A 14,252-nucleotide genomic window follows, 5' to 3' on the forward strand; every position below is an offset into this window, starting at 1 on the left:
AAAAACCCCTCTCCCTTCCCTTCATCCTTCCTGATCCACCAGTGACAGATTGTGATTGTAACAACGTGAACACTGGCATCTACTACTGCATTGCCTGCACACTTTCTCCAATATTTAGTTTTTGTCAGGCTGAGATGAGAAAGGGTTTGCTGTGCTCACAGGAGGGGCTGGGCTATGTGTAGGGTGTCTCTACCTTCAGCAAGAGGGGCTGACCTTGTTTCAATATGGATTGTGGCTTTGGATATGCTGTGGGAGCAATGTGTTTGGAAAACTGCCACTTACCACCTCAGTGAGAGTCAGTGGCAGGTGGCACCAAGCATCAGTTGCTGGTCTCCAACTGCACGATAACACGTTCTCTTATTTCCAGTCTTTTCACACCCAATGTGTGCAGCAGAGGATGGTCTTGGCTCTGAGCAGTATAGCCCTCAGAAGCTTCCTGCAGTGGTTACTATTTCTTAAAGTCTTCGTAGCATTAATAGTCATTTCAGTAGTGGTATGACTTGGACTTTTAGGGGTGGGTGATAGAGGCTACTGTAAATGGTGTGACTTGAATAAACAGCTGGGACAGAGATAGGCTCAATGCAAAAATAGTGCCAGAGCTATCAAGGTTGTCTGTCTTTAGCAACCTTCAGGATTTTTCTGCCCTGAGAGAAATGTTTATCTTGTAGAATGAATCAGTTTTGTCCTTGTAAAAGCAAGCAGACCCACAACATGGGAGTCATTGCTGTTTGCCTTCAGCCATATGCTGGTAACCCCAACAGAAGTGGCTGTCAAATGGAGCAAAACATTACTTGAAGCTACTAGTCCCTCTATACAATTCAATTATGTTGGGAAGTAGGGGAAAGTACCCCTAGCCAGGGTTTCCTATTCTGTAGGAGCCTGTAAAGTGCTGAGATCATATGGCGAGTGACCATGCATACATAAGCTTCTGGCACTGTTTAATTAACCTGATTTCCAGAAGTGTTTTTACCACCCAGTTGTATACCAGCTAAAATTTAACTCTGCAAAACCAAGCTTGGTTCCCTTATATAAACCAAGAAGTGCTGCGACTTTTGAATGCAAACAGTAATGCTGTTGTGGCAATAGAGATGCTGACTCCCAGGGACAAAGCCAGCACCACCCTTTGCTGACATTCCTGGCTCATGTCTGACTGTACTACCCATCATTACTCTGATCTGGAAATGGTGTGGAAGAGTGACTGTCAAATACCCTGTTACACTTCCAGTCCCAATTGCACTTCAGCTTTCTGAAAGCAAAGCACTTTGTGTCACATGTAAACCCTATTTTGGATTATGTGTCTGCTGATTTTCCAGGAAGTCACAGAAAAGTGGGAATAAAAAAGCTACCTTTAGGTTTTTACACTTCAAACTGAAGTGGGATTTCAAAACGCAGGGTCAGATTTGCTGCCTGTCGCTTTTCAGCCAAGGTGATAAAATGCACTTGGACAGGGATTTCAAAAGCTTTCTTTGGAGCAGTAATTGTGGGAAGTTGGATTCTGCAGGATCCAAGGCTGAGCAGCCTGCCAGGAGTCTTGAAATCACCTTTGATATGCTGGGGTTCCTTCTGTATGGAAGGTTGTAAAAGCTGCCCGAGACATCAGTTTTCCCAAGAGGAACTTGGCAAACAGGCAGGAGGGTGTATGCTCTTGTTACCTCATGTAGGCTGGAATAAATGCCAGTGGGAGTTGCATGCTTGAGGTACATGGTCAAGTACTTCTGAAGAGCATGAAACAAAGTCAGCTTATGGTCCAGAATGCTTCTTTCCTGACTAGGAAAAGCACTTGCTGGGTACAAACCTCTGGACTCCATTCCTAACTCCAGTCTCCCACGGTTTTCAGCTGGATCTTTGGACATCCTTGTTCTTTCCTTCATTTTATTCAATACTGAGACCTCTGCCACCTACAGTCATGTTCTAGTGTGGTATCTTGCAAATGGTGGGAAGATGTTTTGTGTGTCCTGTGGGTGTTTTGTCAGACAGGAATCAGGGGTTTGGTACAGTTTGCAGCAGGTTTCTGAGAGACATCCCTGAGACTCTTCATGTCCCTTCAAATCAATTTAGCACCAAACTCATATTGTCTCCTGAGCACTTAGGGGGATGAGACTAACCTGGCTACCTACCTGTGTACCTGGAGAGTGAGCCCTCTGTAATGCGCATAGCTAGAGATGCTTTTCCATTTGCCAAATTATTAATGTTCTGACTTGCTACTCAAATTAGACCTTAATATTAAGTACACTACTTATTAATCGATAGCAGCAACCAATTGCATTTGAAGATGAGTATTTTGCTTACTAACATAATACTTCCCAGGACCTCTCAACTTGCACATCCGCTCAAACTTGCCCCTGGCTTGCTTCCTGCTTCCTTTCAAACTTGACAGCTATCAGTGGGTTTGTAGAGGCTTTTCATATGAATGTGTGTTGTCAGGCTGCTGACATGGTTGCTCCTTTGAGCTAATACAACTGAGTGTTCCCAGAAGGTTTTACTGAGACCTGGCCTCACAGCTTACACCCTGTAGCTGTTGGGTGTTTCAGATATGCATTATCTATTGCCATACCTCTGGCCTGTTTATTTCTTATTCAGCTGACTGGTTTATGGTGAATCTTTTCTTTGTTCTCTTTACTTGTGGAATTCTCTCTGGGAGAGTGCAAGTGGAGAGCATATTCTGCACATCAGTGCCTTGATACATGGGCTTGAACAAGTCAGATCTATCCTGGCTGGGCTTGAAGCTGTGGCAACAAATACACTGCTGTGGCAACAAATTGAAAAGCACTAATTGAAAGCAGTGTAATTAGTAAAAACCATCCTGTGATGCTTTTCAGGATCTTTCCTATGTTTTAACAGCAATGCCAATGGGGTGTATGGTACCTTCTAGGAATAGCTGCAAAAAAATCCTAGGTTGAAAAGAAGAGGCATAACCTTTGTAATCTTACCAAAATAGCAGTAGGGAGCATTGAGAGTTGCCTGTGAAGGAGGATCCAACACGTCAGATCCTTGTTTCACGTTAACAGCTCAGCTCTAGCCCTGTCTGCCTTTCTGTGCTGCTTTCTTGAGTGTCCCACCTGGTGGTAATTCTGCTGAGGTTTCCTCCAGCGTGGAGAAGATGCCAAGTGGACAATTTTAGCTTAATTATTAATACACTAGGAAGAAGATTTTTAACTAATTACTTTCTTTTTAATTCAAGTTTCCCATCTCTACCAGTGATAGACCTTACGCAGTAGAAACTGTAATGCAAACTTGGAGTTTGAGGCAAGCTTTTGAAATGCTAAGGACATCTGTTGTTAGTGCCATGGGCAGGCTCTGGAACAGACAGCACTGCTGACAGCAGACAGGAGAAGATCCGTCCGGACAGCATTAATCACAGGCTTTGGCAGGCTGGGCATGTGAAACCAAGCACAGATGGCTGCCCATTCTGCAGTCGCTTCCTTCAAGTACAGAGTATTTGTAGCTTGGTGGTATTTTGTGAATCTGTCTCATTTTAGCACATTTTATATCCAGTGCTCTCACCACAGTTCTTTTTTATAGTGACATTGAGCTGTGTGGAGACCTCAGAGGAGCTTCCAGTATCTGAAGGGGGCTACAAGGATGCTGGAGAGGGACTCTTCATCAGGGACTGTAGTGATAGGACAAGGGGTGATGGGTTCAAACTGAAACAGGGGAAGTTCAGGTTAGGTATAAGGCAGAAGTTCTTCCCTGTGAGGGTGCAGAGGCGCTGGCACAGGGTGCCCAGAGAAGCTGTGGCTGCCCCATCCCTGGCAGTGTTCAAAGCCAGGTTGAACACAGGGACTTGGAGCAACCTGCTCTAGTGGAAGGTGTTCCTGCCCCCGTGGCAGGGCTTGAAACTGGATGAGCTTTAAGGTCCCTTTTAACCCAAACCATTCTGTGATTCTATGATTCTATGAACTGTCAGCTCAAATTTGGTTCCCCACTGCTTTTCTCTCCCATGTTGGGTGGGATGTGTGTCCTAGTGGCTTGCATCTCATGACATTTACATGTCTTTTATTTGAAGTGTTTCCACTTAATGAGAGAAATAGATCTCTTTCAGCTTGAGTAATACTCTATGTCTCCTTTCATCCCAATCAAAATATCATTGGGAACTTGATTAGGAAGAAATGTAATGCAGAGCATCGATGAAAATATTCTTTCACAGCTTTGCACCTGGAAATGATCCTAGAAATATCATTGTTCATTGACAACTGATTAACAGAAACTCTTTCATAGTCATTAGCATTCCTGTCTGAGGCCTCTCTAATAATCAGCTGTGTCAACGCTTTCATTAGGGTAACAAAGGAGGCAAGTTAAACCTCACTGTACATTTCCAGTGTCCCTGTCTAATAGAAATGTCACTGTGAAGGTCATCATCTCAGTAGCCTAATCTGAATCATGATGAATCTGAATCTGAAGTGGTGCCACCACATCAGCAAGACACTTAGAGCTTTCCTGCTGTTCTAAGGGGGTAATGAAGATCTCAGCCAGCTCATCCAAGACTCCTGACATCATTGTTACCCAGGTTAGATTTAATTCACTAACTCCAGTTGGGATAACACTGAATACCCTTTATTAGTTCTGAGATGGGAGGAATTTGTTTTAGCCCACCAGCTTCTCTTTGAATACAGATGAGTCACTTACTTATCCTTTTGTTATAAGTGATTTGTACTGGGTGCAGGTGTCCTGGTGCCCCGATGCTGGCACGAGGGGTGCCTCTGGGTAAATGGTGTTTAAAGCAAGGGCAAACACCCCAGAGAGCAATAGGGCGTGGAGGGAGAAGCTGCTAATTAGCAGCCTATGTGTAAGGCGTAATTTATTAGTGAAGCAACTTTGAACTGGATGGCAACTTGTTCAAATCAAATCACTCAAGGAGTTAGGGGTGTTTGCAAGTGCTGTACTTGTGCATTCCCAAAGCATCTAATGTAAAAATGCTGTTCTGTTGAGAGTGATCTTCATCACTACCAAAATGCTGAACTCCCTTTCTAAAGGTAGGTCTGTGTGTGCATGTGAAATTAAATTAATTAGTGAGAGTTTGCTTGCTGATTAAAATTAGTGTCTATAAATAACTTTAATGTTAAATGCTGCCTGTGTCCTGCAGAGTTGTCAGTTGTTGTTTTCTGTTAGTTCAGTGCTTAAACAGGAGCCTTAAGAGTGAGCGTAACATGATGTTTGAGTGGTGGGACTACATTACCATGCCAAGCAGCCTGCTGGGACCCTGGTGTGTGCTACATGCATGTAGCAGTTAAGGTACAATCAGGAAAGTTCATTCCAGTGCTCTGCATCCATGTTTTGCCAGATTATCATAGAATCACAGAACAGTCTGGGCTGGAAAAGACCGTAAAGCTCATTCCATTCCAACTCCCTGCCATGGGGAGAGACACCTTCCATGAGAGCAGGTTGCTCCAAGCCCTGTCCAACCTGGCGTTGAATTTATGCACTTCAGTATTTGTTGCTGTGGTTCCTCTGATAAGATTAAAGAACCTCAACGGTTTTCCCAACATTGTAATTGTTCTGGAACAGGTATGGGATAGCTATTGGAGAAGGAAGGATATGTGTTATTTTTGAGCATGGTATGTCTTCATGCAAAGCCATTGTTTTTGCAGGCAATTACACTGTGCTAGCAGAACAAATTTCAGTGAGCAGTTGATAAAATTCATAATTAATGAGCTTTGGCTACCACAATGCTGACTCTGTTCAAAATAAGCTCATGTTTCACACTTGCTTTTCTAAATACTAATGAGTCTGCCATTACTTGAATCAAATGTCACTTAGACATATATAGCCTAAGGGAAAGTACATTCTTCAGCTGTTAAGTACCTGTTCCAGTCTGTTTTCAGGGATATGTTGATTTTGGCCTTCTGGGCACAAAGTAGTAAGAAGTGGAACTTTCTCGTCTATTCTATTCAAAATGCTTTTCTCTAGGGCAAGACAAATCCATACCAGGTGAAAGCATGAAATGCGTGAAGATGCCGATGTGAGTTGGCTGCCTTCTTTGACATCAGTGTCTCCTTCCCATTGCTATCCTTTGTCCTTAAGGTCAGATCTATAGGCCTTTGCTGTGGTTTGTTGACAGACATCGCTTTCCCAGCTGGATAGCCATGCAGGTTGTGGGCTAGGAGAATTAGAAAGGCTTTGAGCTCCCTATGGAAAGGGTGAGAGTAGTGTTGAAGAATCTTCTCCATAAGAACCTCGAGGGAGATACCCACATAAATACCAGGCTATTGGCTGAAAGAGAAAGCCAAGCAGCGCAGGAGACAGCACAGAGAAAGAAATGCAACTTTCCATGCTGGTTTAGCAGTAGAGAATATCACCTTTCCTCTTTCTGCTGTGTTTTGCCAATGAGTGCCTTGGTACTGAAGCTGAGCAAAAGTTTTCCCTGAGCTTATGGGCTTTCTTTGGCATGTCTTGCTCAGGATCTTCTCCTGTTTGTGGTTGGCCAAATAATCAGGCTATAGTGCAGAAAAGCTGATGAGCTTCAGACTATGGTAGCAATGAGTCCCATCTTGTTTTGTTGGTGGAAACAGGTGAGGAAGGGGCCAAATGGGGTGGTTGTCCTGCTTTTAAACAGTGCTACCTGGTCCTGCAAAGCATGTGGGAGATATAGATACCTGTATAGGTATTCATGTACCTTGCCTGTTGCTGTGATATTGCCTCCTTCTCTCCAAAACAGCCTTGTTCTGTGCCCACAAATGGCATCTTGCAAAAGGCAACCTCAGAGTGGTGCAAAGCTCATGAGCTCACGAAGAGTTCCGTGTTACTGCTTCACATGGAAATCTGTGGATTTCCCTTGTTTGGGTCTCTTCATAGGGCAAATCAAATGATATCTGAGCTTTGAAATTACACCAAGGGAGACTTGGGCTGCATGTTGGCAAAGCAGAGAGACCATTGGGAGGTTTCATCTTCCTGAGATCAGGCAAATATGTGCAAAGTTGGAAGGTGAGACTAATGGTAACTGAACCTTAGCCATGAAGGTGATTAACATAAAGTAAATTTTCATAGCACTTTTTCCCTCCTGTCTTCCACTCCGAGCTTAGGGATGAGCCCTGTCTACAGCTGCTTACTCCTCACCAGGCAAGAGGTATCTGCCAGTGAAGTTGCCTGCCCTGTTTCTCACTGTGCACAAACAGTGTCATTGTGGCCAGTGGGAGAAAAGGAGGCTGTGTTCACAAGGAGGGTGTTGAGGCACTGGGGGAGGAAGAAAGAGATGCTTGTGATGCTAGCACCTGGTTTATTTGGCCAGGCTTTGGGTGTCCTGATTGTTCAGGCTGGCATCAAGAGACTAATTGCTTGCAGAAACCTGTGGAACATGACCTGAGTATCCAGGGCTGACTTAGAACCAGGAGAATAGTCCTGGAATGATCATAGGTGAGCCGGGAAAGCTTAGTTGGTGCAAATGAAGGAAACCTCAGCAGTCAGCTCAAGAAGGGTTAAGAATCATGGTCTGATGAGATGCGTGCATCTGTCAAGCCAAAGCAGGGGTTTTAATCTTCAAACCAGCCTTAGATTACCTCTGCCCTGGCAGAGATGCTCTCATTTGTTATTTTTCATCTAAATTAATGATGTGGTTGCCTAAAGCATGGTGAGAATGTATCACCAGGGACCTATCAGGGAGGGCAAAGTATTTTCCCTGCTTTCAGATCTTGGAGAGCGTGTCTCATAGGAAATTAATAGATATCTAAGGAGGCTCAATTCTTCTAATAAAAACTACTTCACTCCTTCCCTACTGTATCTACTGCAAATGTCTGTCTTTGGCCTGCTGCTGGTCCTGGTGATAAGAGAAGCCAGCTATGCAATCTTATATAGCTGCATTGGGAGCCAAATAAGTTCAGGTGCTGTTGGAGCAAGTCCAGAGGAGGTCACAAGGATGATCAGGGGCTGGAGCACCTCCTGTATGGAGAAAGGCTGAGAACATTGGGACTGTTCAGCCTGGAGAAGAGAAGCTACATGGAGACCTCAGAGCAGCTTCCAGTGTCTGAAGCGGGCTAAAGGAATGCTGTAACTTCCACTTACCAGTGAGGTGAGGTGATGCCAGGCCAGAGACCCACAAAAGCTGCCTTCCCATGGGTGGGAATGGGCTCTTCTAAGGTGGCATAAGGAAGTGACAGACTAGAAGCAGCCTCTTGAAAAGCAGAAACCCAGTTGTGGGTGGGAGCAGAAGTGGGGAAGTATTGTGTGTTTGGGTCTCAGTGAGCTCTGGGACTAGTGAAAACACCTGCGGGTGAAACTCAAGAAGCAATAGCGCTATTCAGTTGGACTTGATGATCTTAAAGGTCTTTTCCAACCTAGCTGATTCTATGGTTCTATTCACTTGCTCTCTTTTCTCTTTTTAAACCCTTTTCACCTGCTTTTTTGGTTTGAAGAGCTTTACACAATCTTTGAGGTGGAGTGGAATGTTCAGTGTGGGTATAAGCACCTGGTGCCTCCCACAGCCTTTTCACATGTTGGCAAAGGGTTTCATATTCCTTTAGTATCCCAGTCCCTTTGTAGTCAAATGCAATTTGCAGGGCATGAAAGAAAACCATCTTCATACAGGATTCAAAGGGAAAAGACTGAATTTTGATCTGTTCAATATATGCAGATATTGAGTGGTCTATCAAGGGGTGTGAGAGAGAAATCGGACGCTCTGTCCCATTTGTTTTAGAGGCAGAGTTCGAGCACTCTGCTATAACATTCTAACCTACAAATGAATCCCAAGCAAGTGACTGTATGTAGGTCAAATCCACATGTGAACCTCCACCAAACTTGTGCTTCATTCAGCTTTTTCATTATTATCTTTATTTTCTGGGGCCTCAAGGGAGGAAAAAACCCTTTGATTAAGGGGAAGGGCATTTTTTTCCAGTTTCTCTTTAACTTCTCACTGCATCATCTGTAAAGCAGAAAGCTTTGTTCTTTAAAAAGGTTTGGTTTATGTATGTTTTTCACTGAAGGTTGCTGAAATCCAGCCAATCCTATTGTGGCTGTAAAGGAGACATAAAACTTCATTACAGCTATTCCACAGAAAGCAGTTCAAGTGTCCAAGGCTTAGTGCTGTGGTTCTCTCTAGAAGTGCTGTGTGCTTCTTTGCTATCCCTGTGTGGCTGCCAGGTTCAGTTCACTGTTCCTGACGCATTTCTTGTGGGATTGAAACCAATTTAAAGAGTGATGAATTAGAGGCTCTGCTTTTGAGTTAGTTCCTAAATCTTGATTTCGTGTTCATGAGCATCCCACTCTGTGGGTTACCATGAGGTTGGGTGTACTCTTTCTCATTTTGATTTATGCAGACTGCAGAAGAATTTCCATCTAATATGCTGTTTGTAGCTGAAGATCTGAAGGGTGGTTGTTTTGGGGTGTTTTGTTTATTCCTGAGATAGGCACTGGTAAAGTGTCATCTTTAGTTGATGCTTCTCTGGTGAGGTCCAACCTCAGGGCACTGTTTGAGACCCTGAAATACTGGGCTGCAATTAGTGTTATGTTATCTCCAGGGAGGTTCCTTTCAACTGGGTTACTGTGCCAGCAAATGGAGCTGTTGTGTGAAATAACGTAGTTTGGTTTAAGTATTTGCATCTGTTTCCCTGCTGAACTTCTTTCCTCTTTCTCTGTCACATGCAGTTGGTTTCTAGTCAGCCCTTGATGATGCTGGGCATGCTGAGAAAATAAGAGTTCCACCTGTATGTCTTGCTGCAACACACATTTTTCTGCATGGCCTTGGATGTGCTGCTTGTGCAACTGCAGGGCTTTGCGAGAGATGCGGTTGTGTAAACCTATGTGTGGCTATAGAAGTCTCCAGCCTGTCCCTGCTACCATAGGAGAGATTTGGGAAGGTGCATTGTCTTTGGTGTACCCTGTCCTGGCTGTAGAAACAAAGAGGCTTTAACACATGTCTGAAACACCTTTTCTCACCTATGGAGCCAGGCTGAGAGAGCTGGACTGGTTCAGCCTGGAGAAGAGAAGGCTCCTTAAGGGGAGACCTTAGAGCAGCTCCAGTGCCTAAAGGGGCTGCAGGAAACCTGGAGAGGGGCTTTGGACAAGGGCCTGGAGAGACAGGACAAAGGGAATGGCTTTAACCTGCCAGAACAGGGGAGATTGAGATGAACTCTTAGGCAGAAGCTCTTCCCTGTGAGGGTGCTGAGGCACTGGCACAGGGTGCCCAGAGAAGCTGTGGCTGCCCCATCCCTGGCAGTGTTCAAGGTCAGGTTGGACACAGGGGCTTGGAGCAACCTGCTCCAGTGGAAGGTATCCCTGCCCGTGGCAGGGGTTTGGAACTGGATGACCTTTAAGGTCCCTCCCGACACAAACCATACTGTGATTCTGTGAAAGTCAGGGAGCTTGGAGATGTTATGTGCAGGTCCCAGGAGGATGGTGCCAAACTCTTCTCAGTGGTGCCCAATGACATATGGAAAAGAATCCTTTCAACATGCAGCTCCCTTTGCAGAGGGGCAGGCATGTGCAGAAGGCTGTATTTTGACTGTATTCATAGAACATGTGTGCATGTCACTTGCAGGGTGTTACTCTAAGCATTATGTTAAAAATAGCTACTGTGTTAAACTTCTAATTCTTACTTTTTTGCTTGTGCTTCTGAATTCAGAGTCGTTTGTGACTTACAGTGTGAAACTTCCCTGCAGTTGAGAGCTAGTCTAGCTTTCTATGACATTCTGCATCTTCCTTCTACAACCAGGTTCTGTGCTTCCAGGAGCTGCCTGTTAAGAGCATGACAAGACTTGCTTTATTAAAAACCTGCCAGAGTAGGCACTGAACAGCCATGTCCTGGGTGGGATGCTGGGCCTAAAAGCAGAATTAGTCTGGAGTGAATGGCAGTGCTTTTGCCTATCTGTTCCTTTGGGTCAGGAGTGGCAGAAGTGACAAAATCCCCCAGGAGACATGGAAATAGCTGGAAATTTGTATTAGAAAAAAGGGTTTGCTGCAGCATTTGGATGTTTATGGCTGCTACTCTGTAAGGAAAAGAGATGAAGTGGAAGGAAGTACAGAAAGTAAAATGAAGGTGTTTGCTTGTTTTTGAAGCAATATAACTCCCTCCTTTCTCCTGCATTTTGTCCCACTACATCTCCTGGTCATTAGGAGCTTCCTGCCCCTGCTTTCCTTGCAGCAGAAACTTATTCCCATGGAAAAAATTGAACCCCAAAAAGCAAATGCCTTGGAGCAACTTCATCACATGCTTCTACACTGGACTAGCAGCAAGGTACTAATCCCTTTACCCTGGCAAGACTACACACCAGGCTGCACATCCTTGGAATTAAGTGTGAGTAGCAACCGCATGGGCAACAAGCAAGCTGCCAGCACTTGGTCCATGGTTGTCCTCTGCAAGTAGCTTGGCATCTGCAGCAAGACCCCATGGTAGCAGTGTCTTTTGTGTCCCATTTCACCACTTAGCTGGGGTGAAGACTTCTGGATACAAGAGCTAAGCAGACGCTCTGGAGCTGTCACTGTGGCTATCATATCAATGTATGTGGAAGTTCTAGCATCATCTCTACCATGAAGTTATTAATGGAAATCATCATCCTCATTTAGTAGCTGCCATCACTTAGTAGATTAACCTTTATCAAGCAACTTTGCTATGTCAGCTGCACAGCAAAGTAATTACTTTTAATAGAATCTGCCCTTGATTTAAAGCCACTGGGGAAGCAATTAAATTTAACAAAGGCACAAGCCATGACTTAGAAATGAAGATGGATGGGTTTTGTTATCTGTTTCATAAATTGTATTGTGTACAAGTATTAGAAAATATTCAGTCATCTCATTTTGTGGGGTTTAAAATGTGATATTAGACTCTTACTCTAAGGATTAATTGAATGTCATCAGTGCCAGCTCTGGGACTTGGCTCAGAAATAGAGCTTAGTATCATTTATACTCAAATGACAAATGATTTGCAGAGGGCTTTGAACTTGAGCTGCCACTGGCTTCTCAGATGTGTGACATTTGCATTTAGCATGAAGAGAATACTTAAGGATTTCTTGGATCACTTGATCTCTTCCCTAGGTCTATTTTATTTGGTAGCATCTTGTTTTAAAGTGAGCTGCACCACTGTACATCTGTAGACTTTTTCAATTGACATTGTACTGCGTATATCACATGTACCTGTATGTCCTGTGTACCTCTATGTATGCCAGCTTGCAAACAGTTCCTGAGCAACAGCTTCTGTATGCATTTCTGAGCAATGCTCCACATTCTGCTGTGGAGTCCCCAGCCCCTGGTGCTGTCCCTTTGCTTGCTGCCTCTACGATGGCTGTCAGGAATGCTGACTCTGCACATGGTTACTGGAAATGCTTTGGCCAGATGAGTGGTGGGATGTGCTTAGGGAATGGGGACAAACAGTGGAGTGCAGCCCAGGCTTTCTCATAGCTGTCATCTGTGAAGAGAAATCCTCTTTGTTCTGCTTTGTGTGTCAGAGCAGCTACTCTTCACTTTGCAATACATCATATGACTCTGTAACACCAAGCTTTGGCCTTTCCCTTCAGTACTGGGCACAAGGGAAGAGCTCTTGCACTTGGATGCAAGAGCTGGAACATCCTCAGGGGTGGCTTCTGCTTTGGGAAGCAAACCAGACATCTCTAGAGAAAACTTGGGAGCCCAAGTCCTCCCTGTGAGACTGCTGAGGTCCTGAGCAGCCGGTCCTACAGCTCTGCAGCCATGCTGAAGGAAGCATGGGCACCCTTGCATGAACTGCAGAGCCTTTGGCAAGTGGTCATTGTAACTGCTGCTGAGGTACCAGTAGCCGTAGTTGTCCTAGGAAAACAGGAGTGTGAAGGCTGAGCTCACACAGGGCAGGGGATGCAGGCAAGGTGATCCCTGCAGGGTGTGATGCAGGTGTGGTGGCCTCTCCAAGCTCCTCTGCCATGCCTGTACTCTGGAAAGACCTTGGTTTCATCTGGCAGCTGATTTTTAGTTACTGCAGCTAATGCAGCAAAGAAACATCCCTTGGGAATGGGGCAGCTCATTAAAGAAGAAATAGACTACATCCTGTGCTAGGCAGCTTTGATTACTCTTCCGGGAGCTCTGCATCACCTCTCCTCTGCTCCTGCTGGCAGACCTAAACCAGGAGTTTCATTAACTGCATTTTCCTCACTTCACACTGTGCCTCATCTGTGACATGAATTGTAGAATTATAGAATAGTTTGGGTTGGAAGGGACCTTCGTGCTGTTCCTTGCATTGGGTACAGGATAAGGCTATATAATTTCTCCTAAGACTGGTAAGGGTATCCAGCTAGTTATGACTCTCCTGGAGTGAGAGAACAGTACTGACCTTTCTATTGCTTTGTTTTCCTCTGCCACAAAGCTGCTTGGATTTCCTGTGATTTAATGCCTGTCTTCAGTTTTGATCCAGTGGTTTTATTCTCCTTTAGAGAGATAGATTGCAGTGGGGTGGATGGTCTTGGACTGGCAGAGTCAGTTGTTCCGTGTGCAATAAAGAAAGGCATTTAAGGCTGCTTTTAACTGTCTTTTGAAGGAAAAGGTATATACATGTTTCTTAGCAGCTCTAGTGTGGCAGGGAGCAGCTGCCTCTGCACGTGCAAGGCCAATTAAGATTCAGTGCTGCTTCAAAGCCTTCCTTTAGTCTCAAACCAGACTTCTAAAAAGCAGGAGGAAAAAAAGGCCCCACAACTGTATTACGAAGCATCTTCCAAATTAGAATTGCTTGTCCCTCTTGGAAGAATCTGAAGCTGTTTGCCTGCAGCCCTATAGAGAGCATCACTAACCCTGCTGCAAGTCTCTTCTCACTGAAACCACCTTAGAGATGGCTGCTGAGTGACTTGGTTTGCTGCTGAACTTCAGTTCTGTGTTGGGTGAAATGGATTTTCTTCTTACTACACTTTTACCTGGGGTACAGCTCAGGGTGAGCTTTACACCATAAGCTCTCCTAGGCTGAAGGCAAGCAAGCCAGCTCACTTTGTAGTGCAAAGCCAAAGTGCCCTCTGCAAGAAATAGGTAGGCAAGAGAGAAGTGGCTGCTGGAACACCAGGTGATTTTATATGACTTGATACTAAACATCATGTAGTTACACAGAGGAATGACCCAGCTGGGTGGATGTTTAGTATAGAAGGGGTTCGATTCCAGTTACAGCCTATCTGCAAGTTCCTGACACCCAGGAAGGGCTTAAACTCTTATGCTGGATATGGGGAAAAAAATGAGCTTTACCATGGACATGTTAATATCTTTTGACTAGTGAGGGTAATACACTGACATAAGGATACTGTATCTTATGTATGCAGTAGAAATGAATCTTTTTTAATTAGAGAAACCCAACATGATTAAACTCACTGTTTTGGAATCAG

The 14,252-nt window shown here is 44.6% G+C and overlaps 1 long non-coding RNA gene across 1 annotated transcript in view; it reads left to right on the plus strand.

Moving 5' to 3' along the window:
* Positions 1 to 4,779: 4,779 nt before the first annotated feature.
* The window catches only part of LOC134155152 (uncharacterized), a 53,828-nt gene continuing 44,355 nt past the window's right edge, over positions 4,780 to 14,252 (plus strand). The window contains exons 1-2 of the long non-coding RNA XR_009961445.1: positions 4,780 to 4,981; positions 11,041 to 11,161. This is a non-coding gene — a long non-coding RNA (uncharacterized LOC134155152). The remainder of the gene's footprint in view (positions 4,982 to 11,040; positions 11,162 to 14,252) is intronic.

This window comes from Pezoporus occidentalis, unplaced genomic scaffold (assembly GCF_034315485.1).
Source record: "Pezoporus occidentalis ecotype Australia unplaced genomic scaffold, CSIRO_AGI_Poc_V1 ctg118, whole genome shotgun sequence".
NCBI classification, from domain to species: Eukaryota; Metazoa; Chordata; class Aves; order Psittaciformes; family Psittacidae; genus Pezoporus; species Pezoporus occidentalis.